This window comes from Cyprinus carpio, chromosome A3 (assembly GCF_018340385.1).
Source record: "Cyprinus carpio isolate SPL01 chromosome A3, ASM1834038v1, whole genome shotgun sequence".
NCBI lineage: Eukaryota > Metazoa > Chordata > Actinopteri > Cypriniformes > Cyprinidae > Cyprinus > Cyprinus carpio.
The window spans coordinates 24,657,776-24,678,646 of NC_056574.1; the positions used below are offsets into that span (position 1 = coordinate 24,657,776).

At 36.1% G+C, this 20,871-nt stretch overlaps 1 protein-coding gene across 5 annotated transcripts in view; it reads left to right on the plus strand.

Moving 5' to 3' along the window:
* The window catches only part of LOC109059809 (RNA binding protein fox-1 homolog 1), a 234,599-nt gene that overhangs the window by 58,844 nt on the left and 154,884 nt on the right, over positions 1–20,871 (plus strand). The window lies entirely within an intron of this gene.

The following is a 20,871-nucleotide window of genomic DNA, read 5'->3' on the forward strand; positions in this document are numbered from 1 at the left end:
CTCCTTTCAATACTTTTAAATGACTCAGGACCTATTTTCAAGCCTATTCATGGAAAGAGACAGAAATATATATATTTTCATCTCTTGTGGGTAACATGCTGAGGAATCATATCATTCAGGCTGTAATAATTCATCTCGTACTTAAGCAGAATTCCGGTGGAATTATGCAGAGAATCTTTGATGTTTGACATCATAATATATTTGTCTGTCACTTCTTTGCTTTCCCCTGTGTGAATTGATGAATGTACAGAACAGGATGCAGCGTACAGTAATCCCTCACGTGTTCTTTAAAGGCAGCGCAGGCAGCACGCAAGCTCGCTGTCTTTCTCGTGGCATCTCCACGTTTAGAGCTCTGGAACTGCAGTGGGCCTCTGTCTCCGGCCCTGTTCTAATTTCTGAGCGCCTCTGTGATCCATCTGTCTCTGTCTATAACCACGCGTACCTGTTCGTCTCTGGGGTTTTGCATCCTCTGTGCTTTGAATAAACATAATATCCCTCTGAAACCCATTAGATTATCCTCCTCTCCACCTTTATTTAGGTTTATATTAATTAACACACCCTCTGTCAGGCTTGTGGAATAACCTGCTTTTCCTACAGTATGTAGCACAACTCCTCCATATAGGCCCATGCCTTTGAAGTGTCTCTTTCCCAATAAGACAAAACTCCCAGAATAAATCGATCTAATAGAGAGCATAAAGAACACACTTATTTCTGCATTCTGTCATGGAGTGGGGCTGTAAGCAGGAGGCTAAACTGCAGGCGAGTTGCAATCCAATTATGCCCACCAGCATGCATTCTAAGGGACAGGCTGCTCTTTTTCATTAACTGAATGGAGACAGCAGATACATCATGTTCCCCGGATGCTGAGGGAACGGGTACCGAATGGTTTGGTGAGTCACGTGTAAGGGGTGATGAATGCTGAAATTTGGTGTAAATGTTTGTGGTTTGTACTGGCTGGTGGAACGGTACTTCATAGAAGGAGACCGGGACTAATTGTCACATGGGATTTAGTCAAATTTCACAAATGTGGAATTTATTTGATTGATTGATTTGTTTGTTTGTTTTGTAAATGTCAGTGGGTAAGTATTTGAAAACATTTTAGACTGTTATATGAAGTATTCTATGTTTTTTTAATGATTATTTCATTGTTTACATTTTGCTGAAAAGCCTGTAATAGGTGGTTTAGTGATGGGTTCTTTTATGTTGAACCACCCCATGTGTTTCTTGGCTGTAAAAGTTATTTCGTTTCAGTTCAAACTATTTTAACTCCTTTGTAAATAAGATATTAATGTAGTTTTGCACAACATGACTTACAAAAACAAACCTACACTCTTAAAAATAAAGGTGCTTCAAAAGGTTCAAGCGATGCCATAGAAGAACCATTTTTGGTTCCACAAAGAACCATTCAGTCAAAGGTTCTTTTAAAGAACCATCTCTTTCTTAGCTTTTTATAATCTGAAGAACCTGCTTTCACTACAAAGAACCTTTTGTGAAACAGAAAGGTTCTTCAGATGTTAAAGGTTCTTTATGGAACCATTTAGACAAAAATGTTCTTCTATGGCATCGTAAAGCACCTTTATTTTTAAGAGTGTATCCTGAGAAATATTTGCTTGACTAAAACATATGACAAGTTGCCCAGGTCTCCACTATAGCCATGAACAGGGAACATTTTAAAGAATGTTGGTGTTCTGGAAGTTATTAGTGTAGTTATGTACTGTTTTTTTTTTTAAAACGTTTAAATCACATTTTGTGTTTTATGATATCACATAGAACGGTAGCTAGCTTTTCCATTCAACTTCCACTTTAGAAAACATTGGTTTAGCTGTCATTTTAAGGTGGTTTTTAAATTACAAAAATGCTCAACTCTCCAATTGCTGATGCTTGCAGTATGTCATTGTTTATATTTGAATGTTACAGTTTTAGCCATAAACCTGTCGTTTATGCATTTCATTTATAATTGCAGCTCTTAACTAAAAGCTATGTTCTGCTGACTGATCAAAGCAATACAGTACTAAAACTAAAACTTAAAATGCACAAAAAAATGTGCAATGTTATTTATAGTGACATGATTTTATATCTCAGAAAAAAAAAGTAATTTTCTTTACAATATATATATATTTTTTTTTTCCTGGAAAAGTATGCCATACACTAATAAACATGTACAACTAATAAACTGATTAAAACTAATAAAAAACGGATTTGTTTAGTTTTTGTAGAATTTAACATTTACTAAATGAAGTTACTGCCTTTTCCTCTCATTTCACTGTGAAATCATTAGGACTTTATTTATTTTTTGGCTGTAAGAGTTGTATTATTCTCATGTGGCCCCTTTCCGAAGGAATGGACGTAAAATCAATACATTTTGGATTCTGCACCTTACTAGTGGTAACTCACTATAGGTCAGATTTAACAACTGTTTTGGGTACTGTAAAAAGGCTTAAATGCCAACTTTACACAAGCTGTTATTTTTGTTGACAGGGATATATCATTTGGGATCTTTGTGTGCTACTACGAAAGCAGATGTACAAACACAGAAATATGGTTATATTCTGAAATCTTTTCTAAAACCCCATGAATTGTAAATATTCAACTGTCAACCTGACAACAGTAGCAATAGAAAAATCTTGTTTTAACCTTGCCGTTTAGGTTGAGAATCTTGCTGTTTTACTACCTACTATAGACAGTTTATCTTTGCAGATTTTGTTAAATGTAAAAATAAATAAAAATAAATAATAATAATAATAATAATCGTAATAAAAAATAAAATAAATCAACAAATAAATGTACTTAAAATGCACAGATAAAGTCATACGGAATTTAGAAAAGGAATATAATCTGTTGTTTTTTCATTGAACAGCCGCTGTAGTTTGATGGAAACTTTGGGTTCCAAGCAGGCTCCACAGAATAAATTTGGAGCTGGAGAAGATCTGTCTCTTTTCTTCATACATATCCACCCACTTCAGTCAAACTCACTATTACCTGTAGCATAGTTGTACAGCTGCGTGTGATGTGGTTGGAGAGAGGGAATAGCCTCTTTTGGGTGGTTTTGGGGAGGAGGTGAAGGTTGTGCAAAGCACTTGAGGGTCTCTGGAGGGAGAAGGGAGAGAGAGAGAGAGGTGTCATAAAGCAACTCTGCTGGTCACCATCTCCCGAAAAGCAAGTGGAAAGGGTGACTGATCAAGGTGTTATTCCCTTTGCATTTAACATTAAAGCCATTTACATTTTATAAGGGAGAAGTTCCTCTGGCCATTAAAAATTAATCACAAGGAAGTTGTGTGGGAATATTGATCTTCTGTCTCCTGGCCTTCTTAGAGAATGTGCTATCTCTGCAGACACCTCTCAAAACTCTTACCCTGAATTCTTCATACCTTCATTGACATATTTCAGTGGCAGGAGCTTCTGGGGGTTGAACTGGCTGTCGGAAGACTGATTGATGGAAGGTGCTAGAACAAGCCTAAAACCCTGAAGAAGTCGGTTTTTGATTCTGACTTTAATTCATATGAGTCAGCGGTTGGAATTTTTTATTTTTTTTGTATTTTTTTTTTTACTTTAAGAGATGAATATGGCCAGTTTCTTATAAATGGCTTATTTCTTGAGTATTCCATAAGAGTAATTGCAATATTACAATATTCTTAGCATTTACAGTAGTACAGTGCTCGCATGGCACCATAATTTTATATTTGATATAATCTATACATAACTTATAGACACATCTATACACACTCCATTTACTTGGTCTTTTAAATAATTTCAATCTTAGATGTAGCTATATACTTTTACAATTTAATTTTAGATTAAATTTAAAAATACAGTTGTGGATATATTACATTGACTAACATTAATAGAATATTGAGTATTTAAATATATATATATATTGGATATTTGCATGTTGATATGTGTTTATTTTACTATTTACAGTGACAGGTGTTGAATTTTAAATTCTGGAAATATTCAGTTGATTTGCATTGGTAGAATATTCAGCATTCAAAATATAATTGTTAGGAGTACTTACAGAATTGTAATAGATCTAGTCTTCCTTGCATATGTTTAATCATTTGTAGGAACTGTTAAGGCACATTTGTGCGTGGTCAACTGAAAACAACGCAAAACCAAAACCCAGAATATAAACCACATAAAACTTCAACATTTATCTTTTGGGGCCTTGCAAGTGCTGGTATTTCCTTCAGGAAATGCAGATCTAGTTTAAAAGTCATCATCATAAATATTCGATTGATTTTAAGTACATCTTGCAGTTAATTGAAACATAGGCGATATATCTTGCTTGTTTGCCTATGCAGGCAGGGATGATTTTGTATTAGTGCAATTCTTCAAATGCATATCAAGAAAGCTTGTTTAGTTTTTTATTTTCATTAACGTCATCCAGACCTATTGATTTACTGATTTCTGCATTTATTCCTCCAGGCAAATGAAAGTGAAGCATCTTTTTTTTTTCCTCTCCAGAGTGGTAAGCCATGGTGTAATCCTAGTTTATCAAGACAAAACGCCTTCCACCTCAATACATCTGCTCCGGCCCTCTCCAAATCTAATGCTGCTGAGGTTAAATCTCCTTTATGATGAGTCATTTGAACCGGAGAGGAAGTACTGTATAAAGCATTCCTTGCAGCAAACCAAAACTTTCTCACGGTTATTAATGCGACATTTCTGCAGAGCACAATGTCACGACAAATAGGTTCTTATGCATCATTTTAACGCTAAATATTTTGACAAGTTAATTGCAAGATTGTGGCAGATGGAGGTGGAGGGTGGCTTGGCTGGGGGATTGATTGCATGTCACAGGCTCCTGATTTAAACTTTAATGGTGTATCAGCTCAGCCCTACATTTCTGCATTATGCTCCATACAGTTATAGAGCTGTCCTGCCCACAACACTCTTGTTGAACCTAACTGACAAACCCTATAGCGCAAGCATGAGTAGGAGCGATTCTATGCAGTTTTTCTGATAATGAGCTCATCCATATCCTTTAAAAGGGAATCTTACAATCTTATGTTATTGTGCACATGAACTTCTTTGGAATCCCACTGAAACATCAGCTGCTGATCATCATTAATGAAATCCACCCAAGCAAATGAGTTTTATGATTGGCATATTCCCTCTCTTCGAATTATTTATCCATCCCACATGGTGTACTTTGCAGCTCTTAACAAAAAGAAGCAGGAATTTTCGCCTGTGAGCTTGCCTCTATTAGCCAAGCAAAGCGTTGCTTTATGAGGCCATTAAACGGGTGTACGCAATCCAAAATACTCATTAGAACTTAACCTTCTAAGTCCTGAAGTAGCATTTTTATTATCCAGACAAAGAAAATAGTCCCAGTCAGCAGTCCACCCTCCAATTTCTACCGCCTACACCTCTCTGTTCTTTTTTATGAGCTGGTACAATCAATAAAGAATTGAAAAAGAGCGGCTCATCCAGCAGTGAACATAATTTGTGTCAGAAATGTCTGCTGTCGTACAATGGTATATTGACTTCTTAAATAAAAAGCAGGATGACATACATCATGAGGGTGCAGGGGTGACGGGAAGTCATGTGGAGCTCCTTTTATGGAATATTAAGTATTATTGGACATGCACAAGCAGGAATGGGGTGGTAATTTTCAATTCTTAATTAGGGTCACACGCGCATTCGGCCCACCATCATGTTAGCTTTATGCCGCTTCAGGAGTTCTCACACGCTGAATGGGGTTTTATGATGGGAAACATTAAAGAAAGCAAGGTGTGGAGATGAAATTGCCATTACCGAGATGAGGATGGATGTGACGAGGCTGACTTTTTTTTTATGGAGATGTTCTTTATAGGTGATTGAACGCTGGCTACAGCCAATGGTTGAACAACAACTGGCCCTTCCCATGGTATTTATTTCTTGGTATAAAAAAGCAGGAGAATTTTATGGTGGAGAAAGCGGGCAAAATCTGAAGACATCTGTGTGATCTGCTTACCCCTCACCCTGACTGCATTGTACATCTCAGGTGTGGAGATCATTGCTGATGTGACTAAAAGTGACCAGTGACTTCCACAACTGTGGATGCAGGGAGGATTTTGTGAGCTATTAAATATATATTAGCATTCTAATAGCAATGCCAGGCACGGAGCGAGAGTTTTTCTGCCTTCCAGATCCAAGCATTTGTGTTTGTGTCCAGAAACAGACTTGCAGTCTTGTAAGAAAGCACTTTCTAAGACTCCTACCAGCAAAAAAAGCTGACACCTACTTCAACCCATCACACAGGCTCTTTATGACATCACCTGCCAGCACCACACATGTTCTTTATGACATCATCTGCCAGCGCAAATGTAGCAGAAAGCGAGCCTTCTCAGAAAATATATGGCATCAGCAAATATTCCTTTAATTAACCACAATTCCTTATGTCGTGCATTTTATGACACAAAAAAAGCAAAGCCCTTTGTCTTCACTGTAATCACGCACTATTCGGTGAAGTATCCCCCACTGTATTTATGTTTAAGATTCTATGTTTAAGATCAACAGAGTCAATATTCATCTTTGATTTTAAATAGCAGATTCAAGCCTCTGGTTTGTGCATAGACAGCTGGCATGTTTTACAAGAATTCCCTCAGTGCAACCCACATGGATTTGAATGTGTAATATCATGCATTGCGTATTATCTGGAGGTGCATGCGTGGGTCCTGGAGGCTGCAGCAGCTGAAATGCCTGCCCAGGGTAGAGAGATTAAAGAGCCCACATTCCTGCTCTGGCAGCTTTGCTGCGGGAGGCAGAAGTGCGACCATTGTTCTGCAGTTAATTGAGCCCCTACGGCCCAGGGAAGACCTGCACTCCCACCGCAGGAGACAGGCTCTGGTCGGTCAGCCAGATGGCAGTGTGGACAATCCGGACACTAAAGAGCAGTGTGGGGTGGTGAGAGGTGGAAAGAATGCTGCTTTAGAGGGAGGACGTCTTCACTGAGAATTTCAGTGCGCTGCGGCAAATGCTAGCCAGGAGCTAAAGGTGGTGGTGTAATGCAGAGTGTAGTGTTGGAGAGTTACTGTAGCTAACTAAAAGTAGCTAACTGCATTTTTCAGTATGACAATAACGCAGCTGTTCAAAACCAAGTAAAAATTTAATTCACATGCTACTTGGCATGCCAAAAAGCTTGTTCTTGTAATCTTGTATTGCAAATATGTTTGTTAAAGTACTCAAATTAGGCTACTAAAACTGTATAAAATAAAAACTAAAGCTGAATATAAACATTTAGATATTATTTTATATACTAAAACTTTAACTAAAATGAAAATGAATAAATAATAAAAGCTAATTCAAAATAAAAGCTAATGCAAAATGTTACTAAATTGCTGTAATAGTATTTAAATAATACTGAAATGGTAAAATGGTAACTGAAGTGGTAAAAGTATTTACAAAATGCTAGTTTTTAAGCGTAACAAAATTCTAGACAATTAAAACAAGTGTTCAAATGCTCACAGAAAATCTATTGCCCTGCCATATTTGTTTATGTTTATTTGATTCATTTTAGTGAACTGGTTCATTCAGAAATGAGCCACTTCAAAAATTATTCCAAGAAGATTCCAAGGGTTCCATTTAAGTTCATTTAAGTATTTTGATATGTTTATCTCACCACCCTACAACATTTTTTTTCTAATAAACTATAACAACTAAAAAAAATTATTAGTATTATTTATTACCCCTACATAGAATGTGTGAAGAGATGGCAGGCCTGCATGGATTTATGTTGTGGATCAATGGTTCTTCAGATTGAAATTACTCTAAGGACCTTCCTAATTATTCCTTTTTTATCTTTGTTGTACAGTATGTGTAGGCAGCTCTAACTCCATGCCAGTAAATAACTAATTCTGCTTTTTAAAATACAATTTCTTAGTTTTGTTTCTGATAGAAATCTCTAATGGCAGACAGAATGAAAATTATGTTTGCTTGACATAAGATTCATTCCATTGAGAACACTTAATGTCAGCAGCATGCAAACTAGCAGGGATTTTTTTTTTCCATGTGCAAAGGAGCTCCCGTATCAAATTAGTTATATTATCTATTCAGATGGACTCGGAGAGCTTTGAAGGCCACTTAATTAGCCTCCTCAGTGGTGACTGGATATTTGACCTTTAAGAGTAAATTGAGTCTTTTACGGTGGTTTCTCTTAAGTGGGATTTCCAGGAGTAAAAAGGGGAGAGGGGCGTAGGGAGATCCACATGTTTCTTGATTTTCCCTCTCAAGCATGACAGCGGGCCTCAATGGCTGAACTTGTGGCTCTGCAAAGTTGCCTCCGGAGAGGATGAGGCTCAGCCATGTAACACTTTCCTGAAACCCAAGGCTTGCATCAACATTATTGTGCATCACAGTGTGGGTGTATGAGTTTGAGTGAGTGAGCATGTGCACTGGTGAACTCATGGCAGGAAATGCATCACGAAATGTTAATACTCCTTTCCTCCAATCCATTCCAAATGCCATGCACATTGCTCCATAAGTTACGGCCTGTGCTCATTGGCTGGGAGTGAAACTGTGGCACCATTCTCAGTAGCCTTGCTCGTGTTTGACCGCGGCTCACAGTAACCCGGCAGAATTACTGAACGATGCTGATGCCATGTGACTGCCAGTGCAATTCATTGCTTGGCCTAAAAAGCTTTGGATGCACTTAAGAGGTTGCTATTGATGTAATGAATAAATGAGTGCTATGAAATTACTCTTTCCGGGAAAGCACTTTCTATCTGTGTTTGTAAGTGATCGCATATTTGGCTGCTGTGGACACCTTTGTAAACATCTAAATCACTTGCCACTGACCAAACCCCAACTAATCATTATTTCTGCTTCCTCTTTTAATCAAGGGTTCTTCTTGAGAAGCATTCCTCTTTGTCTTATATGCATAAATGAATGGAAGCATTGGAGCTGGAAAGTGAGAGGGTGGTTAGGATTTCTTAGATGGTGCACTCACATCCAATGATAGTTTTCCAGCATTACTTCATTAGAGATGGTGTTACTTTTATTTGTAGCTTTTTATTTTTCATTTGTAATGCATTTTACTACTGTTTTAAAGCAGCTTTATAGTAAATTATCTTTTAGTCCCAAAGTGGTAAAACCAAGGGCAAGTCGTGGCCTAGTGGTTAGAGAGTTTGACTACTAACCCTAAGGTTGTGGGTTCGAGTCTCGGGCCAGCAGTACCATGATTGAGGTGCCCTTGAGCAAGATTAATTGAGTGTGCTTTACAAGAATGGACTATTTAGATAATTTGTACTTCAAAATTTTACTTTTAATTCAATGTTTTACTTGCTGTTTCCTTGTAATTGTTTGTGAAATTTACTAGCAGTTTCTGAGAGAAAATAGTTTCGAAGTAAATCCTGCACCAATTTCTTAATGTATGTAGATAAGTGTTTTCAAGTTCAGTTCAGTTCAATTATTTGTTAAGCGCTTTTTTTCACAATACATTTCAAAGCAGCTTAACCAAAAATGCATGTTTCTGTTAAAACTAGAGTAATATGTTACATCAACATAATGTTCATAGAAAAGTACAGTTCTAAGATGATACAGATCATCCAGTTAGTTAGTGTCATGTATTCATTCAAGCAGAAACAATGAACACATTAAAGCAGTGATTAAATGTTACGATCATAATGAATATGAGGAAAGTTATAAAGAAAGTTGAATGTGTATTGTAATTAAAAAGTACCACTGACAAATAGCGAAAATGAATGAAAGCAGTATTTAAGTCACACCCAATTCTGAAATCATTATTGTTTCATCCGGTTTAAGTTGTAAATAGCTCAGATGCTTTGACAGGGTCTTTAGCACTGACCTCTTCTGGCTCTGAGGCTTAGTGCATTTTGGATGGTTTCTTAGTGACTTTGATGGTACTGTGCCATCCCAATCATTTTAAAAGTTTGGCACAATCCATGTATATTGGATGGCGACAAACATGGGATAATTGATGGAGAAAATGGCAAATAAATCCTGAAGTCTCCAAGCTGTGCACTAGCAGCAGTTTTTCTTTCCTCCGGAAAGCTGTTCTAGTCTGAGTTATGGGAGGGGTGTGTGCCTGAGCTCGCCGGTTGCCTGCTAACACTATAGTAGTCCATATAGAATAATTATTCACTGCATTATAGGCATCACATTCGATACAGAGTTGCAAAAGACTCTGCAAGATGCTGACACTGACCACGCCATGGGACTGCTTGTTCATTCATTGAGATGTTGTTTCTGCGATGTATCACATAAATGAACTAGATTAAGCAGATTTCACGTGTTGAGTGCATAATTGCATGATGTGTGTGAAAATGGCGAGCAGATGATTTATCTCACACCGTTTGTAACTGAGACCTTTCTGCCAGCCCCTCAGTGCCCTGCCATCCATTTGTCTGCCTCTGCATAAATGATTTACCATTGTAATTAGCACCTGTAGCCATCAATGAGGAAAACCCTGTTACTAAATAATACCATTCTGACAAAGCAGAACCATCCTAATCAAGAATTAAATATCAGAAAACTGTATTGCATGCACTTAAGATTTAGTTCAAAAGAAAATCAAACAAAATATAAAAAAAAAAAAAAATAATAAAATTCAACATAATAAACTTTTTTCAGTTTCCTCTATGAATAAAATGATTTCTTTGAAAAAAAAGAAAAAAAAACTGAATACAGTACTGTACTGTATTTATTTTAAGAAATTTCACTGTACTGTAAATTAGCTAATTAAAACAGTATTCTCAAGAAAATCTGTTTTGTTGAAATATTTCAATTTAAAGAAACGAGTGTGGAATATTTCCTAATAAACTGCCACACAGTCAAAAAATTTACAGCATTCGCTGAAACCAGTAAAAATTATATGACACCCACCCCGTGTTTCTTTAATTGTGAAATTGTGCTCATAGAAAATTAACTAAAATGATTTCCAGAGGTATACACACACACACACACAGGAAAAAAAACTGTTTGATAAAGGCACTTGTGAAAGAGAGCTGCTAGCATGGCCACAAGACATTAGCATTCCCCAAAGCAGCTTTCCCTGACATGTGATAAAATAGCATTCAGTTCGCAGTATTTGCATTCAAAATTGTAATTCTCATTCACATGGTCTATCTACCTGCGAGATGAGATTGGTAGTCCTTTAGAATAATTGAGAGACATGAGACAGGAGGGATGAGAAATGTTTTGCCTGAGCTATAAAACACACAGACGGCTCATGTGGGCCAGGAGAATATATTGATGGGCTTCCAGAACTCATCAGACAATTGTTCGGTCAGGCTACTTGCATTAATCGTGAAATAAATTGAAAAATGCAATCAATGATTGGAGAGAATGTTCTGTGGTAATGATATCACTTCGAAATAATCCAATAATTGAGAACTTGATGTATTCTGTGCTGGTATTTCTCTGCTCAGCCTGTCAAAATAAAGTATCTGGAGCCGTGTGGAGTGAGGGGAACAGGCACAGGGAGGGCGACTCTAATTCCCAAGCCCCCCTTGAAGTGTTTGGGGGATCAGAGCCTCAATTAAACATCAGAGTATGATCCAAAATGGGGACAAAGGTTGCCCTGCATATTAGAATGAATTTGGTCCCGTTGCCTGATCTTTGGGAGACAATGCTGCATTCATCTCTTTCATATTTTTTAAAGAAAGAAATCCTGTTCCGTTTTTTAAAGAAACCTCCTCTAACAAAAGGAGAAAATAAAAGTGAACATTTCCCCATTACCATATCTATAAAGTTGGGGAGAGCAGGCATGACACAGATATTTTTACACGTGTGTATGCACAATATGTTAGATAGATAGATAGATAGATCTAGATAGTTTTATTATTTTAGGATATGCCAAGTATTTCAGGGTGTCATATTAATTTGTAAATTTGATATGTACACATTAAATGTAATTAGTCACATTATAGAGCTTCTTTTTTCTTTTTCTTTTTTGGTTGTACTTTTGCTGTAGTTTACAAGAGCTATTTAGTTCTAATATTTCTGAAGTTGTTAAGGTAAAATTGCAAACCTTTAAGCTAAACATTTTCTAAATCAATGAGCAATGTGGTATTATTATCCCATCTCCCCTGTAGCAAGCAGTGACAGGAGAAACATATAATGTGGAAAATCATTCAGAAACAAAAGATGTCCTTTCTCCTCAAAAAAAAAATCCAGCAACTGCATGTGCAGTTTGTTGGATTGGTATTGACCTCAGCATACCAGCCATGCAGTTTAACAGCTGTATACATAGAGAACATTGCTCAATTGATGAGAGGGATCATTTGAGGTCCCAGAAGTCCCAGCTATGTTTCTGTGCTAGGCTAGCGTGTGGGGATGTGTTTGGGGGGAGGGTAGCAGCGATTAAACTGGCCTCTTTTTTGCCATTTTGTTCAAACTGAGCCTAGAAGAAGAGTTGGGCTAATTGTGGTGGATCAGCAAGAACAAAGCAGGATCCATCAGCGAGTGTGATCTCTTTTGAGGCAGTGTCAGGGAAGGCTATGTGAACCTGTGGCCTGGGCTGATGAAGGTTTATGGATTAATGAGTGCTGAATGCAGCCTCTTTTTTTTAAACACTGCCTGTTGTATTGACAGCATCATTTTGCTTTTAAGCCCCAAACTCAATATTGTGAGAGAGAATCCTTGCTTCTGTGCAAGTTTGGATTGACAATGAGGAAGCACCATTTGTAACTTAGTGTTTGATGTTACTTAAATAATCACCTCTTTTATGATTCATAATTTAAGTTCTATCTCAATTACTACATTCTGTTCTCTTTAATCTTTAATAATGTAGAAAAATGGAATATATGAAGTAGGAGGGTGGATTCATTTAGCCATGTTGTTTTGTGTGTGTGTGTGTGTGTGTGTGTGTGTGTGTGTGTGTGTGTGTGTGTGTGTGTGTGTGTGTGTGTGTGTGTGTGTGTGTGTGTGTGTGTGTGTGTGTGTGTTTTTGCCATTACTATTTTTGCAATAAATTCAAAGAGAAAATATCTACATATTTATTATAACAATTTGGATTTTATTTAGATATTTTAATTATTTACAGGTCCTTCTCAAAAAATTAGCATATTGTGAAAAAGTTCATTATTTTCCATAATGTAATGATAAAAATTAAACTTTCATATATTTTAGATTCATTGCACATGCAGCAACTGAAATATTTCAGGTCTTTTATTGTTTTAATACTGATGATTTTGGCATACAGCTCATGAAAACCCAAAAAATTCCTATCTCAAAAAATTAGCATATTTCATCCGACCAATAAAAGAAAAGTGTTTTTAAATACAAAAAAGTCAACCTTCAAATAATTATGTTCAGTTATGCACTCAATACTTGGTCAGGAATCCTTTTGCAGAAATGACTGCTTCAGTGCGGCGTGGCATGGAGGCAATCAGCCTGTGGCACTGCTGAGGTGTTATGGAGGCCCAGGATGCTTCGATAGCGGCCTTAAGCTCATCCAGAGTGTTGGGTCTTGCGTCTCTCAACTTTCTCTTCACAATATCCCACAGATTCTCTATGGGGTTCAGGTCAGGAGAGTTAGCAGGCCAATTGAGCACAGTAATACCATGGTCAGTAAACCATTTACCAGTGGTTTTGGCACTGTGTGAGCAGGTGCCAGGTCGTGCTGAAAAACGAAAATCTTCATCTCCATAAAGCTTTTCAGCAGATGGAAGCATGAAGTGCTCCAAAATCTCCTGATAGCTAGCTGCATTGACCCTGCCCTTGATAAAACACAGTGGACCAACACCAGCAGCTGACATGGCACCCCAGACCATCACTGACTGTGGGTACTTGACACTGGACTTCAGGCATTTTGGCATTTCCTTCTGCCCAGTCTTCCTCCAGACTCTGGCACCTTGATTTCCCGAATGACATGCAAAATTTGCTTTCATCCGAAAAAGAACTTTGGACCACTGAGCAACAGTCCAGTGCTGCTTCTCTGTAGCCCAGGTCAGGCGCTTCTGCCGCTGTTTCTGGTTCAAAAGCACACGCCTGTGCACGGTGGCTCTGGATGTTTCTACTCCAGACTCAGTCCCCCAAGGTCTGGAATCGGTCCTTCTCCACAATCTTCCTCAGGGTCCGGTAACCTCTTCTCGTTGTGCAGCGTTTTTTGCCACACTTTTTCCTTCCCACAGACTTCCCACTGAGGTGCCTTGATACAGCACTCTGGGAACAGCCTATTCGTTCAGAAATTTCTTTCTGTGTCTTACTCTCTTGCTTGAGGGTGTCAATGATGGCCTTCTGGGTTAACCTCTTACCCATGATTGCGGTTTTGAGTATGAACCAGGCTGGGAGTTTTTAAAAGCCTCAGGAATCTTTTGCAGGTGTTTAGAGTTAATTAGTTGATTCAGATGATTAGGTTAATAGCTCGTTTAGAGAACCTTTTCATGATATGCTAATTTTTTGAGATAGGAATTTTGGGTTTTCATGAGCTGTATGGCAAAATCATCAGTATTAAAACAATAAAAGACCAGAAATATTTCAGTTGGTGTGCAATGAATCTAAAATATATGAAAGTTTAATTTTTATCATTACATTATGGAAAATAATGAACTTTTTCACAATATTCTAATTTTTTGAGAAGGACCTGTATTACTGTATATATTCATTTTTAGATATTTCTATGTAATTCATATATTGCAGTGTTATTTTAGTATCAGTGCACTATGCTATTTTGAATCAGTTTAAATGTTTATATAGTTTTTGTAATATTTAGTTTTGTTTTTTTATCAATGTCTATATAGAATTATTATAAATTTTTATTTCAGGTTTAATTTTATTTGAAAATCTATTAATGTATTTATTATTTTTTAATGGTTTTAGTTTTAGTTTTATTTCACTATATTAACCCAAATATATAGCAGGTGCTGAAGTTTTAAGCATTTATTATAGAAAAGGTAAAATACCAAGCAGCTTTTATATGTCTATTTATTTATTTCTCTACTGGGTCATATTCATATTGGAGCATAGGAACAATTTTAAATATGTTGTGAAGGGTTTTCTCACAAAATCTTAGTTGATGCATACATTCATGCATACCTTTTGTTTTGTTTTTTTCACCTCAATACAATTATTTAACCAAATATTGTTTACTGAAAAACCTACAGTATATTGTTGCCCACTAATCTGAATGTTTGGATGATGTTTTCCCTTGAATGACTGTGGAGGTTAATGCCTTGTATTATAAGAAGAAGGTTCTAGAGATGTGCTTCAGTCACATTCCTCCAGCGCAGAGGAACTGCAGGCACCCATAGGCGTGTTTTCTCTCAACAGCTTTGGCCACATCAGCTGCAGACCCTAGACTTCTCTCTGTTGTCCTCAAAAGAGCAGTCTGTACCGTGCACCTAGAGGTGTGAAGGCCCTGCCTGTCCAGATATTCTAATATTGATGAAGAGTCTTAAAAGGCTTAGATCTGGCTGCCTCTTCCCCTTCACTCTCTCTGATAAGCTTAGTGTTGTGAAAGTGCAGGATTCAGTAGAGCTACTGCAGCACTGGGAATTTCTGCTGGCTCAGCTCTCACTTCTTTCACCCACCCTCCTTTCTCATTATTCCTTAGAGCAGCGCATAAATTAGCAGTACCTATAGCTCTCTCTCTCCCAGCCAAACATTTTAGAAATGTATTAATTGATGCTTAGAGGGACTGAAATGGCTTTTCTAATACAGATTCCATTAGCATTTTATTAGCATTACCTTTGATCTAACATCAATAGCTTTAATTGAATAGCTTTAAGTGCTGTATTTTAACTGTGTAGAGAACTACAGGCATCAGATTTGGAGATATCTTTATTCTAACATCAGTGGATTGCTATATGTTATTATGGACATTTTATCCCCTGGAGGATGTCATGATTTCATGACTCTGCTTCCTGCCAAGTTCAATGGTACTGCAAGTGCCTCAGCTGTCGGTTTATATAGTTACACTTTCAATGATGCCTATATGTGTAATGCAGGTTTATTATAGTACCATATCATGAACAAACAAACAAATAAATATTGGAAATTAAATAAACAATGGCTGAATTAAAATAAAATTAAAATAGTTGTCTCATTTTAATTTTCCCTAACTTGATGTGTATAAATAACTATATAGACATATAAAAAATAAAAAAAGACAAAAACACAACAAAACTTGTAAAACTAACTAAAATGAAAAATGGAAAAATAATAAATTAATTAAAATACTTCTATTATAATAAGAAGTATAATAAATCTATAATAGTACCTCAATGGTAGTAAAGTAACACTGGTGTAATGCTTTATAAAATAATTTTTAATAACTTATAGTAAATCTTGATTTTAAGGAATTTAATGTCATCATAAACAATATGAACCACAGTACACACATATGTGCATAAAATATTTTGTAGCATTTGGAAAGAATTGTATTATATATTAAATGTATTTTCTTAAAAAATATATATAATTAAAATAATGAAAGATTTAACTAGTTTTATGGCAATATCTTAAATATGATAGGTTTATTTATTTATTTATTTCCTGATATCCTTTACAAAGGACAGTGTACATCAATTTGCAAGAAACGATTTGAAATTATAATGTTTGTTTTAGGGCATTCAGAAAACATTTATGATGTATTATATATAAAGACTTTGCAAAAAGATTTAGTTTTAATTATATTCAAAGTCAATGTAAGGTTAATGTAATTATTCTAAAAGAATACTATTCTACCTTGATAATATTTGAAATGATCCTAGATGTTAATTTACAAGAAACAGTGTGTCATGTAAATTATAATTTTTATTATAATACATTAAGAAAATTGTTGTATTACTGTATGTATTTAAAGTTATACTTTTAATTAACAGTTTTTTTTTTTTTTTTTTTTTTTTTTTTTTTTATGAGCATTGTTAGATCAAATGTTATATTATTACATGTGTTGGAATGCGTGCCACCTGTGCCATCAGACCTGTTCTGATTCTGTCTCTGAGGGTCTGGTGAAGCTTTCACCGATTTATCAGAGAATTGATTTTCAATCGTAGCACAATGTAGACTTTCCTTTGTTTCGTTTCTGTTTTTCTTTCTTCCTGTCTGTCTTGCGCTCTTCCCCCTTTATCCATCGGTCCGGCTGAGTGCAGTCTTCTGTGTCAGCTTAATAAAGTCATTCTGCTCGGTCGTGTTCTAAGGCTTGTACTCAGCAGAGTGCTACTTATTGACATTTTTTCATTCTGCTTTTTTTTCACTGCATGTGTAAGACCTATAGAGCTCATTGAGGGACAGAGTTAGGCCTAATCTCTCTCACTCCCTCTTTCTTTACCTCTCCATTCTGCAATTCTGTGCCACAACAGTTCAGTATTACCCTCCATCTCTGTCTCTCTCTCTCTCAAGTGCTCTACGCAAGTCGGCGAGAGAGTGCGTATTCTGAGTGGAAAGGAGGGAAGCAGACCATTAGATAAGCAAGCCCTTTGAGAGTCCTTTTGTCCTTTCATACGGAGGAGGGCTGTTTGTGCTACTATTGTTGGTTTTCCCCTTGATTTCATCTGGAAAGTATCATTACTGAACAAGAGCCTATTTGGAGCTGTTTGAGGCCATCTCCACACAGTATGCCGTGGCTGTTGTGGAATCGTGGGCCTGAGAAGCTTTGAAAAGGGAACTTGAAACAATTTAAACCCTGTGAGCCATCGCACTCCTTTCAGCACATAGGATTTAGTTCCTACAATGATTATTACTGTCAGATTAACACATTAATGTTAATATGTGTTTATAAAGCATAATTATAAAGTATAACATTCTTTAAATAAATTTTTTTTTTATTCTCATCCCCTTACCTTTATGTACATGAATATACATCAGTTCCTTTTTGTGTGACTTCTTAATTCACCCTAATTCATACAATATCCAGACATTAGATATTGTACTGTATATATATATATCAGTCCACACAAGATATGTAAATCAGTTATAATATTGCTCACATGGAAGACGTGTGTGTGTGTGTGTGTGTGTGTGTGTGTGTGTGTGTGTGTGTGTGTGTGTGTGTGTGTGTGTGTGGGCAGCAATTTTCTGTCAATTGTAATTTATCACTTAATTAACTATTATATATAAATTAATATGATAAAAATAATTACAACATCAAAATATCAACATGACAAGAGAATTACTATTTTTATTACTATTTTATGATATTGCTGTCGTTTGATGTAAAATGCTCTTCAATAATTTTCTGTTTCTTATTTTTCTACAAAAACAAAATAAAAAAATACCAAAATTAGAACACTAAAACTGTAGAATATATATATATATATATATATATATATATATACTAATAGTGTTAGAGTACTATAATAGTAATTTATTATTGCTTGTATATTGAATAATTAATTTTAATTTTTTAACAGATTTTTATTCCACTTTTTGTAATGTCTGTTCAATGATTTACTTTTCTGAGACGATGTATGTCTTAAATAATCTTAATTTGGGAGCAAATACTGATAATTGAAAATACCGTAACTGGTGTGAAATAATCAGCATACCATGTCATTAATTGTATCAAATGTAATTACTTTACATTTTTAACTGATTGACAGCCATAACAATGATATAATGACATAATAACATAAAAAACACAAACCATGAATGTCAGCAGATGTCAGTCCTTGTTAAAAATAGCAGAGAAGAAAAAAATGGTTTGAATTTCAGATTTCAGCACAGAGCTATACTGTATATAAAAATGTATGCCAGCGGTCTGAATCCAGAAGTATGCTGTGTGCCCCAGAGCTATTGAGAAGCTTCTCCTAACGACCTGCTGGGGGCCGCTGGCTGAAAGGAAAGCACTACCAAAACAAGTGAGCCTTCATTAAGGTCATCAGCGCTAAATAATACAATTCCTACCCTACAAGAAAACCTAGTGGTGCCCTATTTCTTCTTCTTCTTTTTAACAGGGAAACAGCATTCATTTTCATAAAACGTTCATAGCCATTTTTTTTAACTGTGCAATTAAAAAAATTCCTGATGTCATTCCTGCACTTTAAATTTATTTTATGATTAATTGAAAACTTTGCACATGATATAAACTTTCCCATAAAAGGCGTAACGTTTTACTGGCAAGAGTGGTTTGCCAAAATGCAATGAGTAACAGTCAGCGGAAGTCTTACTACTAATTTGATACGTACAGTAGATATTTTGAGGTGGCAAGGTTAATGCATCCATTTTTTCTCATATCATATCAAATCAAAGCAATTTCCCTGGCCTTTATTCCCTCTATCTGTGGGTCATAATCCTCTTTAGGGTCTTTCTGCAGCTACGTCCAGTTGCTAAATGATGAAAATCTTATTCAGCTTCACTCAGTGGCCTGGCTAATGGGAAATGAGCACACTTTGAAAAACAGCTAAGTGTTTTAGGCTGAGAGGAAAGTGGAACTGTTAATATCATTACATTTGAAGAGAGAGTTTGTAACACAGATTCTATTTCTTAAATGAAGATTGGCCAGTGCATTATGGATGTATTGACGGCAGGCACGAGGGAAAGATTAGTGGTATATCCAGGAACCCTCTCAGCGTAACCAGACCCTAATCTCTTAATTGTGTAGTTCTCTTTCAAGCACTCAACAAGCATTAACAAAATTAGAAATGTTTTTCTTCCCCCCTCCTCTTTGAGGGTTGGGTATGATTGATTAGTGTTTGAGAAACTCTGTGCATCGAGGCATGTAGAAATACTCTGCTCAATTGAATTCAACTTGATTCTTTATAGCGGTGGTTCTCAACTGGTGAGAAAAAACAAAACAAAATGTGTCACAGATTTCTTCTGATTGTATTAGTTTGCATTGTTCAAACTGTATAATCATATGTGGTTCATATAGCAAAAAAAAATGTTATTAACATCAAAGGCTGCACAGCCAGTTTAACTCTATGATATTTTGATGAAAAGACATCTTTCTTGTCTCTGAAGTTAGTAGACGCTGACATGAACAGGGTGCTTGACATCCCCTCATCCTCAAAATCCATGAACAAAACTAATTTAAAAGAAATACATTAAATGCAGTGTTCATTTGCTTGATAAACATAGTTTGTGCAGACCTCAGTGATTATGTGTAACAACAGGATTTCTGTTTTAAAGTTCAGTTCAACTGCATATTGTTGGTGGTGTGCAGATAATGGTAATATTAATATATTTCAATACATTCACACATACACAGAATTTAAATATTGATACGTTATAGTGGACAAGCTCTATATCGACTACTGCAGATTTCAACCAAAGTTGCAGATTTCCTAGAATTAAACCTTCACAATTAATTGTTTTAAATCAGAATAGTGTTTAAAGGGGTAGTTCATTCAAAAATGAAAATTGTCATCCATTTATTCACCCTCAAGTTGTCCCAAACCTGTATTAGTTTCTTTCTTCTGTTGTACACAAGAAGAATATTAGCAACCAGATATTTGACGGTAGCCATTGACTTCTAAAGTATTTCGTCCATACATGTAAGTCATTGGCTTCCGTCAACTGTTCAAAATATTTTTTTTTCTTCAAAATATCAAAATATCTCAACAGAACAAAGAAACTAATACAGGGTGAGTAGATGATGACAAAGTTTTCATTTTTGGGTGAGCTATCCCTTTAACAGGTTTTTGTGTATGACCAGCCTAAATTATCATATACAGTATATAAATTCACTGGTAATTTGATTTCAGAACAGATATGTTTGTTTACTTTTGTACAATCCTGGTGCTGTATTGGGTTGCCACTTGAATGCAAACCTAAAATCTGTGTCCTGAAGCAAAACCAGTTGAGAACCAATTGCTCTATACCATTCCCATTATTTGAAGAAAATTTTTTTTTTATGTGTACCATTTCTAGCATGGGAATGATGTCTTGCCTGTCTTATTCCCTGATCTCACCACCTTTTGCATGGTTCCATGTTGCAAACCTCAGTTTTGACAGATCTCATTTTCTCTCCCCTCAGCCCGCTCTCGATGA